This window comes from Haliaeetus leucocephalus, unplaced genomic scaffold (assembly GCF_000737465.1).
Source record: "Haliaeetus leucocephalus isolate CR32 unplaced genomic scaffold, Haliaeetus_leucocephalus-4.0 Scaffold555, whole genome shotgun sequence".
In the NCBI taxonomy this organism is placed as follows: domain Eukaryota; kingdom Metazoa; phylum Chordata; class Aves; order Accipitriformes; family Accipitridae; genus Haliaeetus; species Haliaeetus leucocephalus.
The window spans coordinates 4,212,880-4,221,550 of record NW_010972991.1 but is presented as its reverse complement, the minus strand read 5'-3'; positions in this window follow the sequence as shown (position 1 = coordinate 4,221,550).

The following is an 8,671-nucleotide window of genomic DNA, read 5'->3' as shown; positions in this document are numbered from 1 at the left end:
GGAGGGGACCCGGGGCAGGTGCCCTGGTCCCCGGAGGCTCCTCCGGGTGGCTCTTCGGTTTCTCCAAGCTGCATTTCTCTAGATGCCCCGGCGCTCCCGCAGTGCCTAGCAGATTCCTCCATCCCTTCCGCTAAGTGAGAGCTGATGCTGAAGTGGGGCATCCCTCTGCCCGGGCACAAGGGAGGGCCGGCCCGGGCCTTGCTGGGGAGTTAAGGCTCTTGCCCAGGGTGGGAGAGCCTTGGGAACCACTTCACCTCCACCTGGGTGAGCTCAGACCCTCTGGGAAAGGCGCTGTCGCTGCCAGGACCGTGGCTCTGACCACCCTGTGCTAAGTGAGTGCGTTGGTACGTGTGATGGCTCCTATCCTGTCGGCATTTACATTAAGGCCACTGGATAAATAACAGAATCTGTCCCGTGCACAGAGACTGCAGTTAGAGCTGCTCCTCACTCCCCCGTGTTGGCAGATGAAATTGTCCCTGCTCCTCTGCTTGCGGGCTGTCTGCGACAGCAAACCTGGATGCTTTGTGCAAGGTGGCACAGCCTGGAGAGGAGGGGTAGGAGGTATCCGTCTTTACCTCTCCCATCCCTCCTCTGCCCAGAATAAAGTTTGTTAAAGTGGCTGAACCCCGTCCTGGGGGAAAGGCAGTTTTGGAGATGAAACCCTGCCGCTAGAAGCAGCTGAAACAGAAATAGTCTACACATAAGACTACTGCAAATAGAGGGAGAGGTGTTTTCTTTGTTTTTCAAAAGACAAGAGTGATGCCTGCTGAATTCTGTGAGATAAATGTTCAGCTGCCTTCTGTCAACAGTGAGGATGTGTGTGAACAGAGGCCCTGCCTGGAAGGGAGCTGTGCTACCCCACTCGGAGCTCTGGCTTCTGTTGGGATTCCAGATGCTTGAACGCGGCATGTGATGCTTGACTTTGAGTGGGCCTGAGCCTCCATGAACACCCCTCTGACTGTCATTATTTAATTCACCTTTTATTATTATTGTAAGGAAGGCATGGAGATTTAGGAAGGATTTCACTGATTGTTTCTGTATTTGCACTACAATGGATTTGGGGACTCCAGCCAACTCTGTGTCCCATGTGTAAGGCAGGTTTTGTACAGATATAAGCAGAGGAAATTCTTGTTCTTGAGAGCCCAGATAAGGAATGAGTGGTGCTTTTGTGAACAGGGATGGGTCTTTCCTGTGGTTCAGCGTGACCCTGCTAACCTGGAAAGGGTTAATACTAGTTTCACAATAATAATAGAGATACACATCCTTACTCCTCGATAAATCCCATGGAAATCACAGCACTTCTTGAAGATGAAAGTGTTACTGTAAGTGGGGAAGTCTTATATAAAGACTTACTTATTTCTTTTATAAAAGAAATTATAATTATTAGTGATATTACCCCAGAGCACAGAAAGAAAGCATCTTGCTCATTCAGACTGCTCAACACAAATCATGCTAAATCAAAGGAAAAGGAGACAAATATGTAATGCAGCTTAAGGAGACACCCATTCAAAAGAGATAAGATGAAGCCAAGACAAGGAGCTCTCAGTTCGCTAATGTTGCTGTAATCACTGCATCACAGTGCTGGAAGGGTCCTCGGGCCCCACAGCAGAGTGAGCTCTACCCTCACCATTGTGCCTGGGATGGAGGCTCTGTACGTCCCCAGGCAGTCTATTTCTATGCTTCTCCATCCTTATCATTTTCATATCTAACCTGAATTTTCCTTGTAGCATTCTCTAAGCGCGTCACTTCTTGTCCATCCACCATGGGCAGGGAGAACAGATTATCCTGGCAGTAGTCTATACATATGTAATGAATGTGTCTTCCATCCGTTCCCTCTTCCCCTTCTCATTTCTTAAACTAAACAACCTGATTTCTGTCATTTATTTTCCCCCACAGGTCACATTTTCTAGGTCTCTGATTGTTCTTTTTGGTTTGTTCTGGATTCTGTACACTTGTTTCATGATTTTATTTTCTTTTTTCCCCTCTGTGAGATGCCCACAAATCAACTCGGTTCTACAGTGGAAAGATGTCTTATGTCTATGAACTATGTCTTATGATCTGCACGCCTATTTATACATCCTGTGAGATGTCTGCCTTCCTCTCAGCACAGGTTTATCCACAACTGATGACCTACTGAAACTTCTTTGCTGTCCTCAAGGCCTAGGCAGGTGTTACTGGCTCCATATGTGCATAACATCCTACATGAAGTATTTTGCACTTCCCTTCACTCAAATGTATTGTAGTTTTTCCATCTTCTATGCCCAATTTGCTTAGAACATGTTGAATACTAAACCTGCCCTTATCCATGCCAGCAGTCCTCCCCAGCTCTGTGCCATCTGTGTGTTTGGTGAACCTACTCTCCCTTCAGTGGTGATGGCAAAGTAGTGCAGTGCATTTAGGTAACAGCCAGTGTGCCAATTTCTTGCATATATTTCTGAATCTCAGCCTCCGAAGTACTGGACACCATTGTGCAGGGCTACCAAGAGGGGACAAGATCTTCCTGAGCATAGGGACCCACTGCAGCAATGCTCTGGGCTCTGCAGAGTAAGGAGGAAGGCTGACCATCCTGGGGAGCCAGAGAGGGATGAGACTGCCAAAGCCCTGGTTGCCACTGAAGGGTGGACGAGCCGGTGGTCCGACAAGGTAATTTCACACATACGTCCTGAGTCCTGTAAGTCCTGATAGGGCTCAGTTGGCCCCAAATTAGTAGGGTGCATTATTCAATCTTTGTTACTATTGATTTTATTTTTTTTAAATGCAGCTAAATGACTTGGCAGAGCCACAAAATCACTAAAAGCCATTTAAAAATAACACTGTCACTAGAAGGCTTTTGAAGGATGAAATCAGGCAGAATTCATTCCTATTCTGTCACCTGAAAGCTTATGTCACACTCCTCTCCTCCTTCCCCCTCTCTACCCACAGCAGTAACATTTATGTACAGTTTAATGTTATGATATTTAATCATGCAAATAATGATCTCATTCACTTTAGTGGGACTATTTATGTCCTCAGGATTGCAAGCCTGGCACTGTGCTCTGCAAAGCACTCTGGGGTTCTCCAATAAAGGTAGCCTCAATATCTAACATATTATGAAGGAACACTTGTGTTACTTTACATCTTCTTTATTTAAATACAGATTTCACAGAATAATTAAAAAAAGGAAAAGTGAACAATCAACATATAACCTATTTATCTTTTAATGCCCACGTGAAATGTGAAACTTCAGTAATGATGGAAATGACAGAATATGAGCAAATTAACTTTGATTTCCTCCTTACCTGTTGGGGTTTTTTTTCCTGTAACTCTCTCTCTCTTTTTTTTTTTTTTTTTCTTTTCTCCTTGGCAACAATTTAGACATTCTAATAATAATGGGGGGAAAAAAAAGACCTTCTGGTATTGATGGAGTCTCTTTTTTTAAAAACCTATCATTTTTCTCAAATGAATGCATATCTCAATATGATGTTTGTATGAAAGAAAGCAAAGGGCATATGGGAATGGATTAAAAATTGTAACACTTGCTAGTAAAAGCACTCAGACTGATTAATGAAAGCCAGAGTAAAAGAAAAGCAAGGCTTCATGGACTGAAAGATCAGAGAGAAAGAGGATGAGGACACATAGTTTAACAGATGATGGAAACAATCAACATTTGCTGGGGATTGCAGATGATTTCTCTTACTGCAGTGAAAATATCAATGCAATATTTTAAAGTTTGCAGGCAATGAAGCTAAATTATTGCATACCTCAATGATACCCTATGGTAGAGAAAAAAAAGAAAAAGGAAAGAAAAAAAGGAATGAAAAAAAAAAGAAAAAAATTTAGGTCAGTTATAGTATAAAATGGTAGCAAGAAATGTCAATTTTAATGTTTATATTTTAAAAGAAGATAGGTACTTTTTTTTTTGCTTTTAGATTTTCTTTTTTTTTCTTTTTTTCTTTTTTTTTCTTTTTTTTTTCTTTTTTTCTATGCATGCTATTGCTTCTCCATGTTGTGAAGCAACAGTTCCATCCTATGGCAATGAATTTCTTCTTCTCTTCTCTCTCCCTCCCTTCACAGATACACATTTCCACATGCAAGGGTCAGAAGAAGGTCTACGCATGTGGATTTTATGAAGGGAGATAAGGGGCTGGAGATGAATAATTCACCTCTTGACCAATGGGTGGAGCTGTGTTCCCCCCCACCCCCACCTTCTAGGTCTACTCCTTCCTCATCCACCCAGCTATTACTCCAGTTTTTAAAATGGATAAGCAGCTGTGACCATCACAAATCTTACTTATGACTTTTTGGGCACTGGTGCTGACCAGGAATATATTAGCCAAGCTGTTTTGTACTGAAAAATATTGGTCTGTCTATTCAACCAATTGTTGCAGTTCCCCTGAAAAGTAACTTTCAGAAAGGCATTAACATGATGGAAATTTTAAACTCTTAGGAAAAAAAAAAATTGAAACAATGAATTTAAGTTTTTAATTTTCAGATGATTCTTTCAGTTTTTCATTGTGGATGATAGGTATTTTTCAAAATCAGAGATGAAATGTGATGGAGTCCTTAAAGCAAACAAGATTGATTAGAAAAGAAGACCATTCTTCTTCGATGGGAAAGGAGGGCCTTTCTCCCAGTTTAAAATTAAGTGCAGTTTTAATAATTTGAAAAAAACTTCCCACAGCAAAACTGCTGTCCTTCTCATTGCTCTGGGCCACCCAGAAGTTTCCCTCCACCGTTTCACCCTTTTCCAACCAGGTTTCAGAGAGTAGCTGTTTCTTCGCTCATTGCTCCCCTCTACACACGCCATCACTCTCCTGTAATGCTGTTCAGAGCCGAGAATCCCTGGAGCACCTGCATTGCTGAATGAATACTACTTTTTACAAAGCAGTAGACAGTTCTTGATGCTTTATGGGATTCCTTTGAACAGGAGATTTTTTTTTTCTTTTAATACAAAAGACCTTTGACTTGCATGTTAATTGCAGCAGAAGTTAAAAGGATAAGAACTATTAAATTCACCTCTCAATGTACTACAAGTGAAATCTTTATAATCTACAGCACACAAACCATTCACAAGCATTTTATTCTTGATTTGCAATCTGAAGCAGCAAGTGATAGCCTGATGGGTGAAGCTACAATTGAAATTAATACTAGAAAGGACACCTGAATTTGAGATATTCAAAAGAAACTAAAGACATAAAAAGCACACCTAAGGCTATTCTGTGTAACTTTTTCACTTGCAATAGTAATTCTTAGCTCTATGTAAAGGTTTTCACCAGCAGATCTCAGAGTGTTTTTCTTGTTACAGGATGGAGATGTTTCCTGTGGATGTATACAATAAATCTAATTAGGCTGCAATAGGGAGCTGTTATATTGTATGAGATTTTAAATCCATCCAGATCAGTATCCTGCAGCTATGGCAGTATAAGACACATCCTAAGAGGAAATCCCCCTGTCAACCAGATCAAAGGGGGGAAAGTCTGGTAGGGTTGTGCGCTTATGTGAGTGTACTAAACCTTGGAACAGCAACAAAACCTAGAAATATTCATGTTTCCAAGAGAAAGGAAATTCCGTTTTGTTCCTTCTCCTTCTTCTTCTGTCCAGGGGAAAATAATTCTATTCAATTTTTAAATAAAATATGAAGCCAACTTTTCAGCTCCTGGGAACTCCTTTCTTTGCATCCCTGTTTCTTTCATGAACCAGTGAACTTGGAAGCCCTGGGACTGTGGCTTGGGCTGCCGGGGATGTTGGGGTTGCAAGGATGCTAAAAGCTACAGAAATATGGGAAGTCTGGGCCGAAAAAGACTTGCACTATGTCATCTTAGATGCAGACCCCCTGAGCTGAGTTCTCAAGCAGCTCTTTACAGAATGCAGGCAGGTTTTTGACAGAACCTGGCTTATGTTTCTGAAACATTGCTTCATCAGATACTCTGCATATGTGAATGTGTAGGACTCTGTGTTTTGTTGGCCTGCAGATAAGCATAAGGTTTAATTCAGCTGGGTTCCTAGGCAGTACTTTTCCCCAGCAACAAAACCCTTGCCCCCCACTCCCTTATCTTCTTTATGAAGTTTTCTTGCATTAGAAAATGGAAAGTATGAAAATAAACCTTTAAGTGACTTCCCATATCACAGAGAGAGCACTGATGCCTGGTGTGCTGATATTAAGAGTGATTTATTTCAAACTGAGCTCCCATCATAACTGAAGCATGTTAATCTGCTCATTGCCAGTCAAGCTGGGGATGGTAGGTGTTCTTAGACAAAATGTTTAGAAGGAATCATTGACTCATGGCAATCTTTAGTCATTCTCTGAAATGATACTATTAATGTGTATGGGATCAGCGGAGTACTTGTTTCTCTATTCTATTATCTTGTTTTTACATTCAGTAACATCTTCCTTGGCATAGGGGGAGGATAGCAGATTCATGTTTGAGCAATCTATTTGATATTGCATTTCTCTAAATCACCAAAACCTGTCATTTTCTAGTGTTGCAGGATTTGCTGTAGCAGATTAAATCTGGTCTCCTTTTGATAGCAATGGCAGGTTGTTGGTGCTCCAGACAAAGATTTAAAACTGGTCTGTAGGTGGTCTACCCTACACATGAGATAAATTTGATTTTCTCTTACATGACTAGAAAAGGCAATGTCAGCCTTAAAGGCTGCATCTACTCTGTTTTCAACATTGTGAGGTTACTAAGAGCCAAGGAGAGTATCATCTCACTGCCAGGTAACACAGGGATCTAGAGAACATCCAAAAGCCTTTTCCAGGAAACAGGCATGGAGAATACCTATGACACCTATAGGACTCTAAAGGCAGGTTAAACAACTTCAGATGAGAATCAAACCACAGGTACTGTTATTGTGATTAATATTATTCATAATGGCAACATCAATAGTTTACACAAAGGATGCTTGTGACTTCTCTCAGCTGTATGGGGATGCAAACAAAATTATTTGTTCTGGAATCATAATGGGAGACAAAATATCTTAAAGTCCAGTGCTTTGTAAGGAGGAAGCTCCACATTACACTACAGTCTGCTGTAAGTTTTTTGGCATCTCTCTCATCAAGACATTTCCAGTGGATGTTTTCAGCATGCAGCAGCTCAGACATTTTGTTTTAGCAGTAAAAGAACGCTATGGTAGTACTGCCTGTTGATCCCAAGTGTTACTCCAATACGGTTCACATCATAATATATGAGATGCCTCTGAAATCAAAGCCCAGTGTGTTTTTGATTGCTCTAAGGTTTTGCGTATATTTTTTCCTTTGAATTACAGTCTCAGCTTGTGACTACAACCCCATTGCATAACTCTTTCTATAAATATACAACAACAAAGCATTTCTGGTTCCAATGGATTTGCAGCCCAAGATGGGACACAGCACTTAGACATAGTGAAGAACCATGTGGAATTACAGATAACAAGAGAAGTATGTGTGGGAGCAGTTGTGACCACTGCGGTAAGCAATGGCCTTTACATAGGAGCTGACCTCTTTTGACTTTTCTGCAGGAACTATGGCAGGGAAGTATTTAAATATTTAGGAGGGCAAGATGATAGCTTTCCTCATTTTTACTGAAGCTGACAGTTTTAGCAAAAGGCTGGCAAAGTGGTGAAGCTTTAGTGCCACAAATTCAGGATAGAAAATCGAAGTCTTTCTCCAGATTTGAACTGAGAGTTGTCCAAAACCACTCCAGCAATAAATATGCTCCTGATCATTCAGCTTGTGTATCTTTGCCAGCTAAAATCAGGAGCTCTTAACAAACATCCTGGTGGATGATTTTGTCTGTGATAATAGATCACTGACTTTTTTTGACTTCAGTAGCATTGCATTATTTACACTTTAAAATATCTACCAGGGGTAAAAGCCTGGATGATGGAATAAGTGCTGTTCTTACTAAGTACCAGGGCGAGAAGAAGCACCAGTCGTTGAAGGGCACAACGAGTTTTAAAAATAATTTTGGCTAATTCAAGATATGGTCTAGAAAAACAAAGAACAGAAGATGCAATTCATTAGGGGCAAGTGGAAGGTACAGTGTCTAGGTAGAAATAATTGGTTACACTAGCACATGATGGGGAACAGCTGCTTAAATAGCAGTTCTGCAAGAAATTATCTCGGCGTTTTTGAAATTGAGCCAACAATGTCATGCTGTTGCAGGAAAAACAAACATTGTGGTGCATAAGCAGAAAGGTAGTCTTTTAAGGCTTGTGAAATAGTCCTTCACTCTGTTCAATACTGGTAAGGTAGTAGCTGGACCCTGTCCAGTTGTAAGAGTACAGCACAGGTCAGAGACTCTCTAGGGGATGGCTTCAGGGGATGCTTCCCTGGTGGGGCCATGCAGCCCCAGCCCCGGTCATCAGGGACCTCTGTGGGGACAGAGACGGGCTGAGGCTGAGACGCTGGCCTGCGGAGCTGGGGACTGGTATCTTATGGCATCATTGGGGCAGGGACTGATGGCCCTGGGACGGGCTGTGGTAGGGTCCTAGGCCATGGGCAGGGGTGGGGGAGGCCCTGGGCGAGGTGGAGCAGGGCCAGTAAAGAGCTGCTGCTGCCCTCAGGGGCCAGACACCAGTTTTGGAAAGTACACATCAAAAAATACTGGACCTTCCAGAAATGGTTCCAGATGTAGGAAATGTAACTAGCAGGAAAGTTTGAAAGGAACACTTGTTTGGCTCTGTTCAGGTGTTGCCTCAAATGTTGTCT